The sequence below is a fragment of the Artemia sp. Qi Xiang Cuo genome, chromosome 9, assembly GCF_049724085.1.
Source record: "Artemia sp. Qi Xiang Cuo chromosome 9, ASM4972408v1, whole genome shotgun sequence".
NCBI classification, from domain to species: Eukaryota; Metazoa; Arthropoda; class Branchiopoda; order Anostraca; family Artemiidae; genus Artemia; species Artemia sp. Qi Xiang Cuo.
Window position 1 is genome coordinate 9,167,958 of NC_142802.1, and position 25,554 is coordinate 9,193,511.

The 25,554-nt window shown below is 35.9% G+C and overlaps 1 protein-coding gene across 2 annotated transcripts in view; it reads left to right on the top strand.

Moving 5' to 3' along the window:
- Positions 1-8,300: 8,300 nt before the first annotated feature.
- The window catches only part of LOC148948297 (CUGBP Elav-like family member 3-A), a 280,271-nt gene continuing 263,017 nt past the window's right edge, over positions 8,301-25,554 (top strand). For both annotated transcript variants that reach the window (XM_089094277.1, XM_089094278.1), the window contains exon 1: positions 8,301-8,323. The gene's annotated coding sequence lies outside the window, so the exon portion shown is untranslated. The remainder of the gene's footprint in view (positions 8,324-25,554) is intronic.

Consider the following 25,554-nt stretch of genomic DNA (forward strand, 5'->3'; position numbering starts at 1 on the left):
ATCAAGAGAATGTAACTGTGAAATGGAAAATCACTACAAAACACTACTGAAATAATCCGACTCTTGCATTTCAACGAAAGAAATTCAAAATGATCTTTGAAAAATCATGAGAAAGTATTTGTGACAAGTAAAACCATGACAAAACACTACTGAAATATTCCAACTCTTGCATTTCAATGAAAGACATCCAAAATGATCATTGAAAAATTATGAGAATGTAAATGTTACATGTTAAACTACGACAAAACACTACTGAATATTCCAACTCTTGCATTTCAATGAAAGAAATTCAGAATGAACTTTGAAAAATCAAGAGAATGTAACTGTGACAAGGTAAACCACGACAAAACACTACTGAAATATTCCAACTCTTGCATTTCAACTAAAGAAATTCAAAATGAAATTTGAAAAATCAAGAGAATGTAACTGTGACAAGGTAAAGCACCAAAAAAACACTACTGAAATATTCCAACTCTTGCATTTCAACGAAAGAAATCCAAAACGAACTTTGAAAAATCAAGAGAATGTAACTGTGACAAGATAAACCACGACAAAACACTACTGAAATATTCCAACTCTTGCATTTCAATGAAAGAAATTCAAAATGAATTTTGAAAAATCAAGAGAATGTAACTGTGACAAGGTAAACCACGACAAAACACTACTGAAATATTCCAACTCTTGGTTTTCAACGAAAGAAATTCAAAATGAACTTTGAAAAATCAAGAGAATGTAACTGTGACACGATAAACAACAACAAAACACTACTGAAATATTTCAACTCTTGCATTTAAACGAAAGAAATACAAAATGAACTTTGAAAAATCAATAGAATTTTACTCTGACATGGTAAACCACGATAAAACACCACTGAAATGTTCCAACTCTTGCATTTCAATGAAAGAAATTCAAAATGAACTTTAAAAAATCAAGAGAATGTAACTGTGACAAGGTAAACTACAACAAAACACTACTGTAATATTCCAACTCTTGCATTTTAATGAAAGAAATTCAAAATGAATTTGGAAAAATCAAGAGAATGTAACTGTGACAAGGTAAACCACGACAAAACACTACTGAAATATTCCAACTTTTGCATTTCAATAAAAGAAATTCCAAATGAACTTTGAAAAATCAAGAGAATATAACTGTGAAATGGTAAACCAAAACAAAACACTACTGAAATATTCCATCTCTTGCATTTCAATGAAAGACATTCAAAATGAACTTTGAAAAATCAAGAGAATGTAACTGTGACAAGGTAAACCACGACAAAACACTACTGAAATATTCCAACTCTTGCATTTCAATGAAAGAAATTCAAAATCAACTTTGAAAAATCAAGAGAATGTAACTGTGACAAGGTAAACTACAACAAAACACTACTGAAATATTCCAACTCTTGCATTTCAATGAAAGAATTTCAAAATAAATTTTGAAAAATCAAGAGAATGTAACTGTGACAAGGTAAACCACGACAAAACACTACTGAAATATTCCATCTCTTGCATTTCAATGAAAGAGATCCAAAATGAACTTTGAAAATCAATAGAATGTAACTGTGATAATGTAAAACACAACAAACCACTACTGAAATAATCCAACTCTTGCATTTCAGTGATAAAAATTCAAAATAAACTTTGAAAAATCAAGAGATTGTAACTGTGAAATGGTAAACCATAATAAAACACTACTGAAATATTCCAACTCTTGCATTTCAATGAAAGAAATTCAAAATGAACTTTGAAAAATCAAGAGAATGTAATTGTGACAAGGTAAACCACGACAAAACACTACTGAAATATTCCAACTCTTGCATTTCAACGAAAGAAATCCAAAGTGAAATTTGAAAAATTAAGAGAATGTAATTGTGACAAGGTAAACCACAACAAAACACTACTGAATATTCCAACTCTTGCATTTCAATGAAAGAAATTCAGAATGAACTTTGAAAAATCAAGAGAATGTAACTGTGACAAGGTAAACCACTACAAAACACTACTGAAATAATCCAACTCTTGCATTTCAACGAAAGAAATTCAAAATGAACTTTGAAAAATCAAAAGAATGTAACTGTGACAAGGTAAAGCACAAAAAAAAACACTACTGAAATATTACAACTCTTGCATTTCAACGAAAGAAACCCAAAATGAACTTTGAGAAATGAAGAGAATGTAACTGTGACAAAGTAAACCACGAAAGACCACTACTGAAATATTCCAACTCTTGCATTTCAATGAAAGAAATTCAAAATGAATTTTGAAAAATCAAGAGAATGTAAATCTGACAAGGTAAACCACAACAAAACACTACTGAAATATTCCAACTCTTGCATTTCAATGAAAGAAATTCAAAATTAACTTTGAAAATCAAGAGAATGTAACTGTGACAAGGTAAACCTACGTCAAAACACTACTGAAATATTCCAACTCTTGCATTTCAACGAAAGAAATTCAAAATGAACTTTGAAAAATCAAGAGAATGTAACTGTGATAAGGTAAACTACAACAAAACACTACTGAAATAATCCGACTCTTGGATTTCAACGAAAGAAATTCAAAATAAAGTTCGAAAAATAAAGAGAATGTAACTGTGACAAGGTAAACTACAACAAAACACTACTGAAATATTCCAACTCTTGCATTTCAATGAAAGAAATTCAAAATGAACTTTGAAAAATCAAGAGAATGTAATTGTGATAAGGTAAACCACGACAAAACACTACTGAGATAATCCAACTCTTGCATTTCAACGAAAGAAATTCAAAATGAACATTGAAAAATCAAAAGAATGTAACTGTGACAAGGTAAAGCACAACAAAACACTACTGAAGTATTCCAACTCTTGCATTTCAACAAAAGAAATCCAAAATGAACTTTGAAAAATCAAGAGAATGTAACTGTGACAAGGTAAACTTCGACAAGACAATACTGAAATATTCCAACTCATGCATTTCAAGGAAAGATATACAAAATGAACTTTGAGAAATTATGATAATGTAACTGTAGCAAGGTAAAGTATGACAAAACACTACTGAAATATTCCAAATCTTGCATTTCAACGAATTAAATCAAAAATGAAATTTGAAAATCAAGAGAATGTAACTGTGACAAGGTAAACCACGACAAAACACTACTGAAATATTCCAACTCTTGCATTTCAACGAAAGAAATTCAAAATTAACTTTGAAATATTAAGAGAATGTAACTGTGATATGGTAAACTACAACAAAACACTAATGGTGGGAGGGGGAACCAAAAGTTTTGGGGGATGGGGTGTGTCATGTGTCATGTGTCATTTGGCATGTGTCATGTGTCACGTGTCATGTGTCATGTGTCATCTGTCATGTGTCATGTGTCATTTGTCGTGTGTTATGTGTCATGTGTCATGTGTCATTCGCCCTGGGGGGGGGAGGGCTGGAGGGGTTAGAGGGAGGGTGGAGGGATAAGGGTGAGGGATAGGGGTAGGACTTGGGGCCCAAGTATCAGTAGAAATTGTTTGTCTAGTATGCATCCCTAACCTAACCTAAGATCAAAACATTCTTCCCCACCTTCCCCTTAGAAACAACAAATTAATTGCCCTTTCTTGAATCAAAAATTTCCCTTAGAAACAACAAATTAATTCCCCTTTCGTGAATCAATAATTCCCCTTAGAAACAACAAATTAATTCCCCTTTCGTAGATCAATAATTCCCCTTAGAAACAACAAACCAATTCCCCTTTCTTGAATCAATAATTCCCCTTAGAAACAAAAATTTATTCCCCTTTCGTGAATCAATAATTCCCCTTAGAAACAACAAATTAATTCCCCTTTCGTAGATCAATAATTCCCCTTAGAAACAACAAATTAATTCCCATTTCGTGACAAATCAATCAACCTTGACATCATCTGTCAGACATTAATAAACTTCGCCCAGAGACAATTCTCCTGGACGAACTCCAACAAATCAATTTCTCAGAAATTCACTTCCCCTTCGGAATGACAGCACAGGTGTTCTCCCTGGGGATTCCATGCCCATATATGGTGTGGGATTGGGAATGACAGCACAGGTGTTCTCCCTAGGGACTCTATGCCCATATATGGACTCCCCCCGGGACCTCCTGACCCCTTTCTACTGGGGGCTGCCTCCTCCTCAACCCCTCGCTCTTACGTGACCCACATGCTTGACACACCGATTCGGCTTATTTAGTCACAGGTTGCATAAATTTCACTGTGGCTTACAGATAGTATTACTTATTACTTACAGATAGTATTACTTATTACTTATAGATAGTATTTATTAATGGGAAACATAAGTTTTTTAAAGAAAAGTAAAGAGCCACATTAAGACAAAAATGAGCAGAAACAAAATTAAATAATCTTCAAAGTAAAAACTATGGAGTATAATAGATAAAAAAAATTAAAAAGATATAAAATATTTTTTATATGAAAAAGACTAAGTCAATAAAAAATGAATGAAAATTAATTTTAAATTTTTTCCACAAAACAAGTTTGTCCCATAATACTAAACAGCCTATTTAAGCCAATAATGAGTTAACATAATTTCAAAAAGTTTTCCAAGCCTAAAACTAGCATAAATCGCAATCAATAAATGAATTGAACCCAAAACGAACAGAAATTACAATAAATAACCTATTGGAACTCAAAATAGCAACAATTAGTATGAGTAGGGCTGACAACCCCCGCACTCCCTCAAGACCAAAACATAATTTACAGTTTACTGAAACAGGGTATCGAAAAGTCGTGTCTTAAGCCGCAGAGAAAAATCCTTGCTTCACCACATGGGTATAAGGGATTTGAAACTGGAATTCGTGAGGGCGAGACGTCTTTTAATGTCTTTTGAGTGACTGTTGTCACTGGTGATCAAACTACCGAGGTAAGAGAGCTTGTCAACCCACTGGATACTCTCTCCATTAAGTTTCAGGTCTGGCTCTACTGCATTCTGCGGCTTTCGTGAGCAGCACATAGCCTTTGTTTTTGATGAATTTATGATCATTCAAAAAGAACTAGTGGCTTCGTGGACGTCGTTAGAAACGGCTTGTAGATTCTCGGGTGTTTCAGCAATTTCGTTGATATCTTCGGCGTAGGCTAGCTTATCTGTCTGAACACCCCCTATATATGCGCTGGAAGTTGTTTCCACCAGGGATAAGACTACTGTGAGGAAGAGTTTAAACAGCTCTGGAGACAAGAGGCATCCTTGGAGGACACCTGAGGACATCTAGAAATTGTCAGTGCGACCTTCACTAGTCATGATGATACTCCCAAATTTGGAGTACATATCTTTGATAAGGTCGACTAGGTTTCGCGGGATTCCATAATGGAGGAGAATATGCCATAGGCCATTTCTACAAATAAGGTCAAATGCTTGCCTAAAGTCGATGAAGAGTTGATACAGGTCACGATCGAATTCCAGATATTTCCCTAAAATCTGGCGCACAGTGAAAATTTGGTCAACGGTTGATCTCCCAGGATACAAACCAGTTTGGTATTCTTGGATGACTAAGGACGACACAGCTCTGATCCGTTGAAGTATAATTCGGGTGAAGATTTTGGCAGTTTTACTTGTTAGGCTAATAGGACGGTAATTATAACAAATCGCCTTTGACCCCTTCTTGTGTAGCGGAACAATTGTGGCCTCGCACCAAGAAGTTGTAAAATGAACCTCTTGTCAGGCAGCGGATACGATCTTGTGGAAAAGATCTATAAGTGGCTCACATCGGACTTTCAGCAGTTCTGCCTGTATTCCGTCCAGGCCAGGGGCCTTGTTATTCTTCAGCACCTGGATGGCGTCTTCGACTTTAGAATGGAGAGGAGGTGGGCTGGGGTTGGAGACAGTAACGGGAAATAGGTCCAGGACAGCAGGTTTTGGAAGGATATGAGGATTAAGCTTTTCTTTGAAATGCTCCATCCATCTCGATCGGATACCTTCTGTGGCTTGTATCTTTGAGTCGTGTTTATCTAGCAGTGCACAAAAACTGATACTAATCTTGCTTGCTAGCTCGTGAAATCTCTTACATATAAAGTGTGAGTCACCTTTCTTAAAATCAGACTCATACTGTTCGCATTTGTCTTTTATGTAGGTGCGATGGGCTCTACGGGTGGCTTTTTCTACAGTACGCTTTAGGTGCTTATATCTGTCCCTGCTCTCTCTGTCTGACCTGTTAGTGTGTTTTCGTTTCTCACCACATAATAAAGTAATTTCGTCGGTTATCCAAGGCTTTTTATCCCCCTTTTTGGCTCCTAGAGCGGACATCGCTACGTCGCTGATGATCTTAGAGGAGTTTGTGACCAGTTTATCAATATCCTTTTTAGATAGAGTTATAGGAGTACCTGAAAGAAGGTCCGATATTTGATTAGACAGTTTATCGATGTAAGTCTGGCAGGTTTGAGGGTCTTTGAGAAGATGCGTGTTGAAACAAAGCTTTTGTTCAGCTTTGCGGAAGATTTCAGGCGTATCCTCAGTGTAGACATGACTAAGGAATGGTCAATGACGAAATCGCCACCTGCTAGCGTAACAGTATCTAGCGCAGACGATTTTAACCGCTTAGAGATGAGCACGTAATCATTAAGATTACAGATTTTTCCATCCGGCGAGGTCCATGTCACCTTATGACGTTCTCTGTGTTTGAAACGGAGTATTGGTAACGGCCAGATCGTTGTCTCTGCAGAATTTAATGAGGCGTTCTCCCCTCTTGTTAAGTCTTCCAAGGCCAAATTTACCCATAACATCTTCGTTTCCAGCAGAAGCGTTGCCAACAATAGCATTGAAGTCGCCAATGACAACGACAAGGTCTTTTTTGGGAACTATGTCAGGGATCTTCGTGCTTTACTCAACATAAAAAAGCCAACACCTTGGCGATGGACACCATCGGTTCTCCCAGACACTATGAGACTAGTGTTACCGATCCTTTCTTCCCCAGTGGTAGGGAGGTGTGTTTCTGAAAGTCCCACAATATCACACTTATATCGGTCTAGTTAATTTAGGACGAGATCTATTTTGCCTTGTTTAGCAAGCGTCCTAACGTTCAGGGTTCCGATAGATAAAATCAATTTAGGGGAAACAATAGCCTCCAAGGTCGGAGTTGTCAACGTTGTTAAAGTGTCTATTCGCAAGATTCTGGGTCGTCAGTTCGTCGGTTGCCCCAGACGCGGTAGTATTAGCTCTCTTTCTTGATCGTTTGTACTTCATAGACAGGGGCCGGCTATATCTACTACCGATAATGCGCCCTTCTGGCGTCCTGCATCACTTGCAATTTTCCCATTGCTGGGAGAAGGTTTGTGACTGGCGGGACGTATCTATACGCCGATGGGCCCTACCCAGTGCGCATCATAGGGGCCTTCCTCCTCCTCCGCCTGAATTCATGGCTCCCAGACGTGGGTGCTCCAGCTATATTTCAAGACCCCCAGTAATCGGATCCCCCCTTGGTCCGCACCTCCCTACCAGGAGGTGCCCTGCATATCTACAGGACGCTCCCCTATCTGCCACCTGGGGACGAGCTGAGTGGCCTGGGGGAGGCCCCTACTGAGAAGGTGTGCTACTAAAAAAAAAAAAAAAAAAACAACAACGAAATAGCGAAAAACAAAGAAAAAATATATAATAGAATGAGCTGGAGGGTGAAACCTTGTACCGAAAAAATACTTATGTAAATATTTCAGACACAAAAAAAATACACAATCATCTCTTTGTAATTCAAGGAAGACAAAAGAAACCACAGTAAAAAAAAAATAGAAGACATTTAGCGTCAAATCAAAATTTTGTCCTAAAGAAAGATTTTAGAAAGCTTCGAAATAAGGTTTGACTCTCAAAAGGGAAAACAGTGGGCATGAGGCCGAAAATTTTAAGAGTTAATCACTGGAGAGGTCAAGTATGTTCGGGGTAAAAAAAACTGAAAATTAAAATTCATGCCTTAATTTACATGAATTATATTTTAGAAAAGAGAGAAATACTGCATGTATTTTTTTTAGTAAAAGAATAAATACTAAGTATAGTAATGGCTTTTAAAAATGATAGAATATTCTACAAATTGAATTATTAGAGTCACCCCTAAAACCACCAAAGCATCCCCGTCTACTTAAGCCATTCATAGGCTATGTAGTCCATTGCCTGCATCCTGCTCTTGTCAATGTTTTTCTCAGATTATTCAGCTGAGAGAGGGTGTATCAGGAGATTAAAGGGAAGGAGGGGATAATTTCCATGAGATCCCCCTACTCGCGTGCACTTTATCGATATTTCTGCCGAAGGGTGGAAGTGGAAACAGTTGCGAGTTAGACTGTGACGTGTTTGTGTGTATTGTCGTTCTTTTTGTCTGGTTTATTTAATTTTGTAAGTTCATTCTTTCATTTCTAATCTTTTTATGCTATAAATATTTTAGGGTTCTATGGGACTTAGATGAGTGCTATTCAGAGGTATAGGCTGACATCTGGTTAGAAAACAACAAAAGCACGAAGAACAATAAGGAAATCTTTTTGTAAGACAGTGGATATAAATTTGAATGAATATTTCGGCCCTATATCCAAGGGCCGTCCTCAGCCTTTTCGTCTTGCTGAGGACGGCCCTTGGACATGGGGCTGAAATAATCATTCAAATTTATATCCACTGTCTTACAAAAAGATTTCCCCATTGTTCTTCCTGTTTTTGTTGTTTGTTATGGAAATGCAGTGTGGTCTTCGTTGCTATTTTCATCTGGTTAGAAAATGTTAAAATGAGCTAAAATTATTCCAAAAACTTATATTTAAGCTGGTTTTCACTCTTCTCGCACTCAGAAAGAAATGTTAAGGAGGAAACATATTAAGAAAACAATTCTTACCTCATAATATGCCAGATAATAGCAGTTAACCCATTTGATTGCAATTCTGCTATATTTTAACCCTAATCCCCCCTAATTTGCAGACATATTGCCCAAATTATATATTTGCTATGCATTTTGCAATGCGTCACTCCTGTTTCAATCCGTGTACCCGTAAATCTAATCAACTGTGACGAAATCTAGAATCGGAAAGACACGCGGGGAATATATAATTTGGGTTTTATATTTGTGTATTGGGGGAGAGGGATTGGGGTCAATTATAGTAAAATTGCAGTCAAAATGTGTTAAATACAATTATTAAGCATATTATGAAGTTAGAATTGTTTTCTTAACATATTTATTTCTTAATAGCTCCAATTCTAGGCTTATACCAACGAATTAATTTTTGGATTTGATTTAATTACGTCTCAATCTTCAAACATTCTTTGAGAAGTAAAAATTTTCTTCTAGAATAAATGTTTCACAAAGACACTTTACTTACACCCCTCCCAGTCACTAATTTCCTTAAACACAAAACGTGTTGCTTAAGTTGTATTTTGGTGCCAGTTCAATCAAAGGTGGATCCAGGGATGATTTTTTGGGGGAACATGTCCCCGCCAGGAAGTTAAAAATTGCTATAATTACAGGATCGAAGGGAAAAAATACCGATATAGCATCCAAATTTTTACTGGTGCCCCCCCCAAACACTAATTCTGTATTTACCCCTGAGCCCGATGAAAGGAATAAAACAGACCTTCCCCGCATATCTGGACATTCGAAATACTAGTGGTAATAACTAGAATTAATACTATTTATACAATTTATGCTATTATATTAATACTATTATTAAAATATTATACTATTTATAATATTATATAGATATATAATATTAATGCTTTTTATTACAATTTAATACTATTTGTAATAAACTAGAATCGGTGGTTTAAGTAAAACAATTGCTATAAGCTGATTTGAATTGTCATTAACTCATGTTTTAATGAAAATCCACGGTGCAAATTATATTTGAAGTTGTAATTAAAAGTTTCAAAATATGTATTCGTCACCATTTGAAGATATTCAACTGGGAACTGTTTTACTTTACTGTTATCCTAATCGAGCCGACACAAAACGGTCAATAGTGGATATAGCTTACCCGCTGTAAAAAGGTATATCCCGTGGATACTTTCCTCTACACACTGTCGATCAATACAGGTAACTTAAGAGAGGCAGGGCGAAGAAGGGCCTTTAGCCCTGAGTCCCGTAAAGACACTGGGTATTTCCAAGTTTCTTTATGATTTCTAGTAATTTTCATATAATTCACCTATTTTTGGCGTCTTTCATGGGTTTTGTCCCCTTTCAAAAATGTTGAGCTCCCCAACATAAATTCTTCTGTGCATGCCTGCCTTAAGAACCCAGTTTGGTAACAAAGAATGGAGTAAATCGATCTATCGAGCACAAACAGTTGAAGAAGGCATTGCGGATCTTGTAATAAATTCAGTAAAAAAACAAGTTTTTTTCAACCGAAAGTAAGGAGCGACATTTAAACTTAAAACGTACAGAAATTATTACGTATATGAGGGGGGATGCTTTTTGTCTGACTTCTGACTTTTTGTTCCAATCATTTCTACGCTCAAGTTTGACTTTTTGTTCCAGTCTTTCGAGAATGACTCCTGAAACGAAAGGACCAATTAATTAGAATAACAAGCTATTTAAAAAGTCATAAAAAAACTTTAGTGCAAAGACCGAGGTATTTGAAACAATTAAAAAAAAAATAATCCAAATTTTAAACAATTTGTATATTTTCATTATAACATTAAAAAGTTGAAATTTGTAGGCCTACACACTTCCAGAAATAAAACAGCTTAATTCAAAGATAAATAAAAACTAACCCCCCCCCCCCAACCGACCCTCTAGTCTCCTAAATGGCTAGTTTGTCATTTCCAATTTACTGTAAGCTCAATAGATTCCTTAAACCGGAAGTTTTGCTTAGCCAACTGATTTTTCTATGAATTTGAAAATAACTCAACTAGAAGGAAGAATATAGTGACAAAAATAAAGTTCTCCTATGTAATAGCAAAACTAAATTAATCGCCATATACGTTTTTATTTCCAAAGTTTTCTATTCTGGAAAATTTGATTGATACTTTTATTCATTTTTTTTAAATCTTGTACATTATGGAATATTAAACAAAAAACAAACAATTTCTTCAAAAGAAATTAAAGAGCAACATTAACACTTAAAAAAAAACATAAATTAATTCGTAAATGAGGGGGGCTGCCTCTTCATCAAATCTCACTGCTGAAGCTAAAGTCTTAATGCTTTTTAAAAGCACATCTCATTCAAATTCAACGACCCTCAAATTCTTTTAAATTCATGAAATTTATTTATTTTGAATAAGCATCAAAATTCGATTCTTTTGATGTATCTATTATTATCAAGACCTGTTTCTTACAGTCTCGGCTACTATTGAGCCGCATCGCTCCTTACTTACAGTTCGTTACCACGAACTGTTTGATTCTTATACTTTCTGTGGGGAAATACTATTTTATCATTTTTTTGTTTATTCTGTGCAGATGGATTCAGTCTTGGATATTAGACTTAAAATTCACTTTGGAAATAGATTCGTAAATGTGAAAAGTTCGAAAAGCAGATGAATACCCTAATGTTAGCTTTGGAAAAAACATAAGGCTGCTAAAAGAATATTACGAAGTAGCAAAGTAAGAATTGACTGACAGACCTTGTAATAGACCTTGTATTTAACTGACCTTATTAGCTCCTAGAGGGGGGGGGGTTGGACCAGATACTGGCCCTTCTTAAAGATGAACAATGTATAATAGTGAACTATTTTTCAAATATTCAGTATAATACATTTATGTTAAATAGAAAGTTTTTTACTTTTAAGTCCCCTCCCCCCTTCATGCGTGATAATGTTTGCACATATGTTATTCTATAAATTATTAACAAGAGGGAGGGTCTGTGAATTCGTGCCCTTCCTCCATCAAGATCTTGAGATCATAATGGTGTTCTGGTAGTTTTTATGTAAGGTAACCAGGACCGTATCCAGGGGGGTTAGGGGGATTTACCCCCCTTCCATGAAGTATTTGTCCGACTCAAAAAACGGAAAAAATGCATATGAACCAATTATTGACGCGTTTTGAAACATTTTTTGTGCCAATCCCCCTGAAAAATGCCCCCAGACCAGAAAATGGATACTGCCCTTCTGGTAACTAAGAATGCTTAACTACGGATTCTTGTGTTTTATAAATTTTGTATTTACGTGCACAGAATAGTTTCAATCATTATTGTTTCATTCATTTATGTTTATTCTTTTATGTTTACATTTATTATGTTATATTATGTTTATATTTATGTATAGTTCTAAACATATTCAAAATTCTTTAATAAATTCCGGCGCACGGGGCTAAGTCTTTCCACTGGTTCTAGAGATAATGATGAGTTTAGGTAATAATACGCTTAGCAGGGTCTAGGAGCTACCAGGACAACTGAAACACCCTTTAGGACTAAATCCCTGATTTTGTCTTAAATCCAAAGGCAGCAAATCCATAAACATCATGCGATTTAAAATTACTGCATCACAGCCCCGTACTTATTATTGGCTATTTATAAAACATCCACAAAAAAAAAGAAAAAAAGCATAACTATAACATCATGTACTCCGTTACCACTAATTTAAGACTGAACAATAATGTCGTTCCTTGACACTCATCAATCAAAATAAAAATACAACAATAATAATAATACTAATCTTGATAAATGTTTTATAAAGGGATTAAATAAAAAAGGTTTTTTCCCCAACTGATAGTGAGGAGCAACATTAAAAATTTAAACGAACAAATATTAGGTGGGCTACCGCCTCCTTAGTCCCCTGTTCTTTGTGCTAAAGTTTTAAAGGGCTTTAAATTACTCTTCATTCCAATTCAACGGCTCGTCCTTTTGAGCAGTCATTGTTAAAGATTTGGGACAAAAAGTCAAACTTGAGCATAAAAGCTTGGGGGTTGAGGAGGGGGAAACCACCTCCCATAAATGAAATAATATTCGAGCGTTTTAAGTTTTAATGTTGCTCCTTACTCTCAGTTTAAAAAAGCTTGTTTTTATTTCATTTAATTTATGTCAGTTTCTCAAATCATGCCCAGGCCTAGCCAAAAGATGATATGAGCTACCAGCTCCATAAAACCCCGATTTCTTGTTGTTAAATTTTGTATATTAATAATTATGAATTTCTTGGTTGGGTCCCGCTTTTTCATTTTTCTGCTGCAGCATTAAAATGATGGATTAGAATTAAAATTTTGGAGAAAATTTAAATAGGCTATCTAGTCAAAGTTTTCGATGAACAATAATTTTATTGAATAAGTTATTAATAATATATCTGCTAAAGAATTTCGGATGGACAGAGAGGAGCATTATTGTTCATATGGATGGAAATTCCGAGTGACTTCTTATCTTATACGTGACTGAAGCCATTGAGTCGACTCTATAGTTCCCTCCTCTTATGCTTGAATACACTGTATACATAATTTGAATACATTGAAACATTGTTTATAAGTAGGAAAAACCATTACCATTTGTAATCGCTGAAAGCAAATCTCATTGCACCACTCTCCCCCCCCCCCAAGAAATTTTCTGGCGAGGTTTATGACGCCTCGCCCCGCCTTTTCCAACTTTGAATGTAAACTTTATGTCACATAGAAAAATACTGTTGCAATGGGAGGAGTACTGTTACCCCCCCCCCCCCCCCAGTACGAATAATAAAGGTCTAGACCTGTGGTTCCCAAACGACTTTGGGCCATGCCCCATCAAGGTATTTCTAAAATCTTGATATCCCCCTCGTGGTATTTAGGTTGTGTTATACAAAATTTCACGTGTATTCACATGAAGGAAGCTTAAAAAACTATCAACTTGGTATTTTTTTTCTCGGGTCATCCTCTAGGCATATTTTATTATAATAAAAAATATTGTCTGAATACAACACCTTTTATACGATGTATAACATCGTTGCAATACTATCGTGTCTCATTTTTATTCTTTAAATGCATTTGAATGTGATACAATTACAGACGAAAAAAAATTTTTCTTTCAAAATTAGGGCTCCAAAGTATAGTCAGCCAAAGAATGCACGTCCTATCCATGACCCATCAAAATATTGCCACGCTCCACCAATGAGGCCTATGTCCCACGCTGGAAATCAGTGGCTTAGACTAAAATTCCTGAGAATCAAAAGGGATTAAATAATAATTTCCACCTTCCTATATGTACCTGATAGGCTCAACTAGAGTTATAATATTTGGGCATTAAATGCACTATTTGAGGCGTCAACCCACAGCCCCTCTTTTCTATAGCTAATGCGTTGTTACAAATCACTGTATATGATTTTTTTAAATGGAAGCAATAAGATTAGTAAAATAAAGTTCTGAAATAAAAAAGTCAGAAATATTTTTCTGCAATAAGAAGGAAGGCTTATTCTTAATGAAGAGAGATTCAACATTAGCTCATACACCCTCCCCCCATACCCAATCAATATTTATCTGGAGGCTCCTGGAGAGTTAGACAATTTGCATATTGAAATGTACTCTTTTATGCATAATTCACCCCCTCCCTCATCTACACCATGACCCACCACCCCTCCTTCATAATAGATGATACGCATTGATACATCACTAATCATAAATTCATAAAAAAATCCGGTAAATTACCTTATTTAAATCAAGTATTAAGGTAAATGTTCTCATTAACGATTTATCTTGTATTATGGTAGTTTGATACTTTTAAATCAATTATCTATCTCAAAATAAATTATTTCTCTTTAGGGTAAAATCGTAGTGTAGCGGCACAAAACGGTAGAAAACACCACTTTCTTGCGGCCGAATACTTTTTGCCACTTAAAAAGGGCACTAAAACTTTTGGTTCCCGTTCGTGTAAGCCCTCTCCTGGTCTTTTAGGACTATCCGCTCGGTACGATCATCCCTGGAAAAAATAATGATAAAGAAACACGCATCCGTGATTTTCTTCTGGGGAAAAAGAAGCAGAATTCCACATTTTTCAAGATAGGAGCTTGAAACCCCTACAGTAGGATGCCCTGATATGCTGAATCCAACGATGGGATTTTCATTATGACCTCCTGCATTTTTGGGGGTGTTTTCCTCTTTTATTGAAAATCAAGCAAATTGTCTCAGACTCGTAACTTTTTACAGGTAACATTAAAACTGTTGAATTTTATATATTTTGAATTAACATAAAAAGCCAACTTCAGGGTATTTCAGGGTTTAGTGACTATTGGCCTGAGTCGCTCCTCACTTACAGTTCGTTACCACGAATTGTTTGACTTTATGCCAAGACCCTAGTAGTTTTAACATCACAGTTAAATTATTTTGTCAAACCACATGTAATTTGGTGCTCAAAATATGTACATGTCTGGTATAATGAATTCCGGCACAAAAGGGCGGGGAATTCACCCTTGTTAGAATATGTTATAGAAAGCGAATATGTTAGAATATGTTATTTAACATTTGAAGCATCTCTATCCCCTAAAAGTTTCTCATTTCTCTCTAAAAGTTACCATAAAATTAAGCCAGAATCACAACTGGACTATTTTCTTGCGATTATCTGGTGATGAAGGTCACATTAACCAATTAGTTCAAATTAGGAACAAACCAGAAAAAAGAACTTTTGACATAGCTGTCAATTTCACCCTCCTATTGTTCTCTGCAAGGTTCAATATTTCTAACGGTTTCGGGGTCATTACCCTGAAGGAAACTATCCCTAATTATTAACAACGAGTCTCATCAGATCTTTTTACATCAAATTTCCTCGTAAATAGCGTCCTAGGACCAGCTGTTTCGTTTTCACCGTGTTCTGATTGTTGAGAAAGCTACCTTATTATAAAAGAAATGAGGGTGTCTATTTTGAAGGATTAGACCTATTAGAGTTTTCGAAAACACCTGCTGTTCACGGGAACACGCTGTTCGCGTGTATACTGTCTGTGATAAGTGATGTGAGATAAGTAGATGGCATCAGTAAGAGGAGCTTAAAGCTTGTTCTTCTCTTTTTGCAAACAAATATCATTGGCTGAAACTCTTTATGACTGAATAACTGGAAATTCATTAACGCAACACCACAAAGAGAGGAGGATAAAGAAGAAATAAACTTGAGACTAATTCAGCTTTGAGGGGGGGGGGGTGACAGTGAAGAAGCTTCTTGAGCAGCAACTATTCACCTGCTGTTCATGCGAACACGCTATTCGCGTGTATACTGTTTGTGATAATTGATGTGGGATAAATACTTGGTGTCGTTAAGAAGGAATTGAAGCTTTTTTATTTTTTTTTCTAAGAAAGAAAAAAAAATCTTAATAAGTAGATCATGCCAAGACATACAATCTACCGATACTAGTGGGCTGCTACTATACGCCTCAAATAACCTTGGAATGTATAATGCGGAGAGAAATACAATTGAAACAATAAGAGAAAAATTTCGACAGGCTTATAAAAAAACAAATCTTTTCTGTTTGACTGAATAACTGAAAATTAATACAGGACCAAAAGGAGAGAAACTTAAGATTTTAATAGAAGAAATTGCTTAAGAGCTCAAATTTCAGAAGGGGAAGGTACGGGAATAAAAACTTTTTTAGGCGGCTTAGAAATTTTCAAAATTTCACAGACATGATATGAATTATTGAAATTTGAAGTTTTAATTTTAGAGTTGAGATTTTAGGTCTGATATTCATTCATTTATGCTCTGAAGTTTTGATCTTTCAAGCAAATTTCTTAACGGTTTAGTTTCATCTTATCCAGGTTTTACATTATTCCAGTTTAACGATAATAACCATTCAAAACTGTTTGACATTTTCTTGTTTTCCCACAGGCTGACAAATTTAATTGTTTTCTTACCTACTTTCCTTTTTTTAACCATTAATTTTTTTTAACCATTAATTTTTTTAACCATTAAAATTTTTTTAACCATTAACTTTTTTTAACCATCAAGCTCATGTGCTAAGGTGTCATGTACTGACGAACACTACGCTGCCTTTCCATCGTAAAAAGAAGTGAAAAGGGATATATGCCCTCCCCCTGGTGGGGTCGATACTTACACTAATTAGAAGGGGTGGGTGAAAATGCCAATGGAGAAGTCCCAGGTTTGCTTTGTGCCTCCAATATCTACCCCTGCATAAAGATAATGCTTTAAAAGCTACATCATTTACCGCTTCAAAAAAGAAAAAAGAACCGCAACAATGAAAACGCAACAACAAAATAAAGCGGCAACAATTAATATAGTTTTAAGTTGTTTGTATATCTTTCTTTGTTTTTTATAGCAAGACTGGAGAACTCAAATAATTCATATATCCAGGAGCCAAAGGCGTGTCCAGGATTTTATTCGGGGGGGGGTATTTTTTAGAGGGGGAGGAGGGGGTGAAAATAACGTCAAAAACGTATCAATAATCTGTTTATATGTATTTTTATTACGTTCTTACGAGTCGGAAAAAATTTTCGGGAGGGGATCAGACCCAGTAGCTCCCCTGTGGATACGGCCTTGCCATGAGCTGTTTAGTTCAGCACCATACCTAATTATCTTTATTTCTGATTTTTTGCAGTTACCTACAATCAAGACCGTATCCAGGGGCGTTAGGGGGTTGAGCCCCCACCCCCCCGGAATGCTTGTCTGTTTCGTAAAACATCACAAAAATAAATTTAAACAAATATTTGATGCACTTTTTAAATTTTTTAAACCCTCTCCAAATCCTTTTGTACCCCCCCCCCTCCCAAAACAAGTTCTGGACACGGCCCTGTCTATAATGTCCAAAGAAATTGTCTTATTTTGCTGTCTTAAAAAATTTAGCTCAGTTGCACAAAAATTCACCCCTCTTGAAACTTTCGTGCGTACGTGCCTGATCTAAGTGATCTACTTCCATTATTTCACTTCAAGGTTGGTTTAGTCTTTACAAAAGTTTCCTCATTTCCCTTTCCTATTTTCCTGAATAGTCGATGGAACCCTCACTCTCTTTGACAGAGTGATAAGGAAGAAGAAAGAGAAAAATTTACTCCTCAAAGCAGCTGCTTTCTGTAAACACTTTTTCAAAAACTTCATGATAAGCTTTATGATTTATTAGATGGCATATGTCTAATATGAAATATTCAAAAATCTGAATTCAGGAAAAAAATTTGGCGATAGTATTTGATTAACGGTCCAGTTAAAGTGATTCTTTCCCAATTTGTGAATTGAACGTTGACGGTAATGCAAATAATAAAATTGTGCAAGATGAATAAGGTCAAGTTGAATCTGACAGAAAACGAGTGATTCTATGAGGCGAAATGGCCAAGTGACGTTGCTATGTGAATTCCGGCTGATTCAAAAGCGAAAGCACCAAAAACAGTAATAGTATGTGATTGTTTGAATTGGTTAAGTTGAATTTTACACAACCGTATATCTTACAAAACTGGAGAAAATCGAAAATTCTATTTTTAACGAAAACGACCTTCACGTGCAGTTATGAGGTTTTTGGTCGTAACAGGCACCAAACAAGTTACTTGTTAAATATCCCGACCACACTCAAAAAATGAACTCAGGTTAATCATAATGAAAAAGAAACTACAACAGAGAATTGTGGAAAGCAGGCCACGCAGAACGCAATATATTAAATATCTAATCTAACCTTATTAAAACATCAATTGGATAATTGCCCACATGAAGGGATTTTTTATAGCGAACTTCTTAATCTGGCCACAAAGAGAAATTCAACTCTTGTTGGAGCCTAAATTGAGATGAGAAAATTTCTTATGAATGTTTAATTCGGCCATCTCAATATCATTTTACCTGATATCTCCCCTTCTTTTTCGGTTGCATTTGCATCTAACTATGATCGAGCATCTCATTTAAACTCACCAAAAAGTTGTGGGGAACTACTTACGACTGCGACCACTTGCGACTGTGACTACTTGCGAACGTAAATGTGACTAATTGTGACTGTGACTGAAACTACGTGCGATAGCTACTGCGATTACTTAAGATTATGACTACCTGTGACTGCGATTGTAAATACTGTCGACTCCAATTACTTGTGACTACACCTGTGACTTCTTGCCACTGTGACTACTTGCGAATGTGACTACAACTGCTTGCGACTTCTTGTGAATGTAGTCACGACGGCAACCGCTTGTAACTGTGACTGTGAATACTTCGCACTGATATTATGACCATTTGCGACTGCAGCTACTTGCAACTGCAACTGCTCGTAACGGCAAGTGTGAATACTTGTGACGGCGACGACTTGCGACTGCAACCGTGACGACTTGCGACTGTGACCGTTCGTTACTGCAGCTGCTTGTGACGGCGATTGGAATTACAACTGCAAATGCGACTACTTTCGACTGGGACTGCTACTGCTCCTATTCTGATTTTGAATACAACCGTGATTGCTGCTGCCACTTTTACTGATAATTCTACAATCACTACTACTACTGAACTAAATCAAAAGAGTTTAAATGCAATCAAGTCGCCAAAAGGGCTTATCTGCAATGTGTCAGGAAAGGCAAAGGTTTTTTAGGCTGAAAAGGTCAGAGAATATTAAGGGGGTATATTAATACTAAACTAAGGATTATATGCCCATTTAGGTGCTCAAAAGAGCGTTTCTGCAATATGCCAGGAACTGCTAAGGATATTCGGTTTAAATTTTCAGAAAATGTTGAGGGGGATGTTTCAATAAATGAAAAGACAGGTTGAAAAGACTAGGTACATCTAGGTTGTCAAAAGGATATAACTGGAATACCCAAGGAACGGCTAAGATTATTAAGTTGAAGCTTTCAGGAAATCTCGATTGGGATGTTAAACTAAATCAAAAGACACCATATGCATCCAGGTTGTCAAAATGGCATGTCTGAAATACCTCAGGAGTATTTAAGGGTGCATCCAGTGCATACTATGTGCATCAAGGTTGTTAAAATGATATTTGCATTAACTCAGAAATGGTAAGGGTAATAAGTCTATATTTTCAGGGAATGTTGAGAGGGATGTTGAACTAGGTAAAAAGGCAATATGTGCTTCTATGTTGTCAGATTGACAACCTAGGTTGTCTAGGCCGTTACATTTTTTTTATATTCGTAACACGGAAAAAAAAAATACTGTGAAGTAAAATATTGAATTGCTGAAATTTCCAGGAAATAATATCAATAGGTTTTCAACATCCAATCTAATTTCATTGGTTCTCTCCAATTAAATTTATTATCATAGTGATCTATATTCACTTTTTAACGATCAATTGAAAGATTAGAGTAAGCTGTTTAAAATACAAATAGTTTTTCAATACAATGCAAAGAGCGCAGGAGGCTTTAGAAGATATAAGGCTATGGGGATTGGAATAGCAGCCAAGATCATGTCTGTAGTAGTTTTTTGTTCATTTTAATTTTTACTGGTTTTAGAAGTTATTTATTTATATATATCAACATCTATTATCTTTATGTTCGAAATGATTAATTGTTTTAATTTTGATTAATTGGATTAATTGCTGCTCCTTTTGCACTTCATATATTCTTTGATTGTAATTTCTGGTCGCATTAATTTTGAATTATTAAAGAACTTAATTTCTGCTCAGTGGTAACGAAATGTAAGTAAGGAGCGACCCGGCTCAATAGTAACCGAAAGTCTAACAACGGATACCAATAGATGCATAAAAACTTGGCTTTTTATGCTGATTTAAAATATATAAGTTTCATCAAGATTTGTCTTACCCACCAAAGGCTACGAACTTGAGAAAAACTGCCTTATTTTCGAAAAAAGGGAGAAACACTCTTTAAAAGTCATAGAATCTGAATGAAAATCCCATCATTAGATTTAGCGTGTCAGATAACCCTACTATAGAGGTTTCAAGCTCCTATCCCCGGGGGTGATCGTATCAACCCAGTGGTCCTAGATTATCGCGAGACGGCTCATTCGAACGGAAATAGTTCTAGTGCCCTTTTTAAGTGACCAAAAAAATTGGCCCCCTCCCACGCTAATTGTTTTCTCAAAGTCACAGGATCAACATTTTGAGATAGCCATTTTGTTGAGCATAGTCGAAAAATCTAATAACTATGTCTTTGAGGATGACTTAATCCCCTACGGTCCCCGCGGGAGGGGCTGCAAGGTATGAGCTTTGCCCATTGCTTAGATATAGTATTGGTTATTGGGAAGCATACAGACGTTTTCAGGGGGTATTTTTTCTGGTGAGAGGGGGGAGCTGGGGAGTGGGTTACGTGAGAGGATCTTTCAGAGGAGGAATTTTTCATGGGAGAAGACATTTTTTCATAAAGGAGGCGCCGGATCTCCCAGCATCATTAAAAAACGATCAGAAATTAAATAAAAAACGAGTTTTTTCAACTGAAAGTAAGGAGCAACATTTAAACTTGAAACTAACTGAAAATATTAGGCTACGTGTATGAGTGGGTTCTCTCCTTCCTTAATACCTCGCTCTTTAAGCTGAAAGTTTTTTTTTAGTACTTTCAAAATTCTAGTTAAACGGCCTTTGTGATTCAGGGGTCATTCTTAAAGAATTGGAACAAAATTTGAACTTTATGAAATATATAGGAAATTGGAGCAGAATTTATGCAAATGTAAGAGTTTTAGGGGAGCAGGCCCATAAGGAGGTGTGAAAACCTGACGGGGAAAATATTTCAGGATTTTTTATATTTTCTTGCGAACTTTAGCCTACATTAGCACAAGGAGGATAGGGCAGTTATCCCCCTCCCAAAGTTGGCCCGAAGGACTTTTCCAGAAAGATACAGGAAAATTTTGTCTGAAAATGTGCATTTCCGGCTATTAGATCACCATCCCTTCCCCAGAAAGTCATCGGACACACAGGAATTTATTCAAGGGAAGGCGGCCAAAACAGAAAAAAAAGACGAGTGTGGAAAGATAGATAGATAAGATTTTGTTTACTATCAATACACATATAATAATACACTCTGCTAGCCCCTCCAAAGGCTCCCTGGTCTGTAATTAGGGGAGTATATACGGATCACAAACTCAGAGAATAATCGCCAATTACTTATTGGGATAAAAAAAGAAGAAAAAAACAGTACAAAAAAAAATAAAAAATGAAACATCAATAAAGCGTAACATAATTCATGTCTCTGCATATTATTCTCAAATCACAAACGTGATCTTCATACCCTTCTACAATCCACTGGTCACAATCAGATTACACAGAAAAAAAAGAAAAGAAAAACAGAAACGAAAAACAATTAAATGAAAAACTATTGCCAACCATTCAAAGCACAAAGTTAAGCAGTGAGAAAGGCTGTGCATAAGGCACAAAAAAAACTTATACTCACAGTCACAGAAAGAAGAGCAAAAAGGAGAAGAAAAGATATATCAATAAATAAAAATTATAAAGCAAAGTTTATTTAGGAAAAATTAAAAAATTGTTCAGGGAAAAGTAAGGAAAATTAATCACATGAAAACAATTTTTTTTTACTAGTCTGTTGAAGGTGCCAAGCGAGTGGCATTCTCGAGCCGAATCGGGAAGGGCGTTCAATGTCAAGTGACGCGCAACAAAAGGATTAAAATCCGATCTTGTTGTTGGTTACGGATGCGGATACAGATTACGGATACGGTTACGGTTACGGATCTTGTTGTTGTTGTTGGATACGGATAAGGATATAATATGGATGTTATGGTTGGCGGAATTCGGATATTTAGAGAACTACGGAGCTGATAATTTGACCGATCATATACAAAAGAAGACGTTAATCTAAGGGACCTAGGAATATCAACACGGAGCTGAAGAAAAGCGAAAGACACACAGGAAAGAATATAAAGTTTTTCAAACAGTTCGTGGTAACGAGCTGTAAGTAAGGAGCGACCCGGCTCAATGGTAACCGAAACTCTAAAAAACGGAATTATGATACCAATACATACATAAAAAGAATCAGATTTTAATTCTGATTTCAAATATATAATTTTCATCAAGTTTAATTTTACCTATCAACAGTTACGCGGCTGAGAAATTTTGGCTTATTTTCGAAAAAAGGGAGAAAGACCTACTAAAAGTTATGGAACCTTAATCAACATCACACCATCATATTCAGCGTATCAGAGAACCCTACTGTAGTGGTTTCAAGCTCCTATCTACAAAAATGTGGAATTTTCCATTTTTTGCCAGAAGAAAGATCACGGATGCGTGTTTATTTGTTTGTTTTTGTTTTTTGTTTTTTTTTCTTTTTCCCAGGGGTGATCGTATCGACCCAATGGTCCTAGAATATCGTGGGAGGGCTCATTGGAACGGAAATTAAAAGTTCTATTGCCCTTTTTAAGTGATCAAAAAAATGGAGGGCAACTAGGCCCCCTCCCACGCTCATTTTTTTCCCAAAGTCACCCGATCAAAATTTTGAGATAGCCATTTCGTTCAGCATGGTCGAAAATATTTTAACTATGTCTTTTAGGATGACTTAATCCCTCGAAGCCCCCAGGAGGAGGGCTGATAGTTATGAACATTACCCAATGTTAACATATAGTATTGGTTATTGGGACCCGGCTCAATGGTAACCGAAACTCTAGAAAACGGTATTTTGATACAAATAGATACATCAAAAGAATCGGATTTTAATGCTGATTTCAAATGTATAAGTTTCATCGAGTTCCTACCCATCAAAAGTTACGCGCCAGAGAATATTTGGCTGATTTTCGAAAAAAGGGGGAAAGACCCCCTAAAAGCTATATAACCTTAATGAAAATCCCACCATCATATTCCACGTATCAGAGAGCCCGACTGTAGAGGTTTCGAGCTCCTATCTACAAAAATGTGGAATTTTGCATTTCTTGCCAGAAGAAAGATCACGGGTGCGTGTTTATTATTTTTATTTTTTTCCCCAGGGGTGATCGTATCGACCCAGTGGTCCTAACAATATCGTGGGAGGGCTCATTGGAATGGAAATTAAAAGTTCTAGTGCCCTTTTTAAGTGACCAAAAAAAATGGAGGGCAACTAGGCCCCCTCCCACGCTCATTGTTTTCCCAAAGTCACCTGATTAAAATTTTGAGATAGCCATTTTGTTCAGCATGTTCAAAAACATTATAAGTATATCTTTTAGGATGACTTAATCCCCCGAATTTTCCGGGAGGAGGGCTGAAAGTTATGAACTTTACCCAATGTTAACATATAGTATTGGTTATTGGGAAGTATACAGTACAGATGTTTTCAGGGGAGATTTTTCCTGGTATAGTGAGGGGGAGGGGGGCCTCCGGACCCGCCCCCCCCCCCGAAATCTCACGATTTTTTTCATTTTTCCATAATTTTCTGATTTTTCTCACAGAATAATGGGTTTGAAGGATTTGCCCCCCCCCCCCGAAACAAATTGCCCCCCCCCCGAAACAAATTCCTGCGTACGTGCCTGGGGTGGGGGATTATGTAGAAGGATCTTTCCACGAAGGAAGTTTTCATGGGGGAAGGGACATTGCTATGAAGGGGATGCCGGACTTCCCAGCATTATTTAAAAAAAGATCAGAAATTAAATATAAAAAAAAACAACTTTTTCAACTGCAAAAGCAGCAACATCAAAACTTTAAACGAACAGAAAATATTACATATATGATTGGGTTCACCCCTAGTCAATACCTCATTCTTTAAGCCAGAGATTTTTTAGTACTTTCATAAGAGCTATTTATTCTAATTAACGGCCTTTGTGATTAAGCGGTCATTTTTAAAGAATTGGAACAAAATTCGAACTTTCGCTTGAAGAGCATGGTATTGACTAGGGGCCGAACCCCCTAATATACGTATTAAAAATATATGATTATAGAAGTTCGTTACGTAAGTTAATTCGTAAGTTACGTATATTTATTACTAATAAAAACACTCGTAAATAAAATGAAACAAGTTTCGAGAAAGCCATTTAACCAAATAAAAGTAAATTAATATGAAAATTTTGTTTTAATTATTCATGTACTGTGAGCCAAGATCAAAACCTGCATTTATTCAAAAATGTTCAAAAATTAAATAAAAAAAACAAGTTTTTTAAACTGAAAGTAAGGAGCGACATTAAAACTTAAAACGAACAGAAATTATTCCGTATATGAAAGGGGCTTTCCCCTCCTCAACACCTTGCTCTTTACGCTTAAGTTTGACTTTCTCACAACTCTATTTCTTTAAACAGTAAGAAACTTTAGTGTAAAGAGCGAGGCGTTGAGGAGGGGACAGCCCCTTTCATATACGGAATAATTTCTGTTCGTTTTAAGTTTTAATGTCGCTCCTTACTTTCAGTTAAAAAAACTTTTTTTTTATTTAATTAATATCAAGTAACGGTTTAGTTGCCAAACGATTTACATCCAGGATAAAGCTTCAGATGTTTTTGAGATAAGGGCATAGATAAAAAAAAAAGAATAAAAAAATATAAAAACATAAAAAAGACAAAAAGATCGCATGAAATACAAAATCATAGAAACAATCGTGACAGTTTCATTATTGGGGGGGGGAGGGGGGCTAAGGTAACGTTAATTTTTACATTTTGTAGAAGATTTTCAAATTTATATAAAAACACAAAAAATTTTCAAATTGTGTGAAAAACGAGTAAATTGGTACAAAAACCTGTACTCTAGAAAAATTAGAAAACAGTTGACTAAAATGCACTTTTTTCTTTATTTTGACCCTTGAAGCTACAAATATACCAGACATTTAACAAATGAAAGTAAGAAGAAGAAATAGTTTCCTAGTTAATTTGAAATGCAGTTTAAAATAAGATTACGAGAAAATAAAGAATCGGAAAAATTGGAAAGACATGTTTCATTATCCT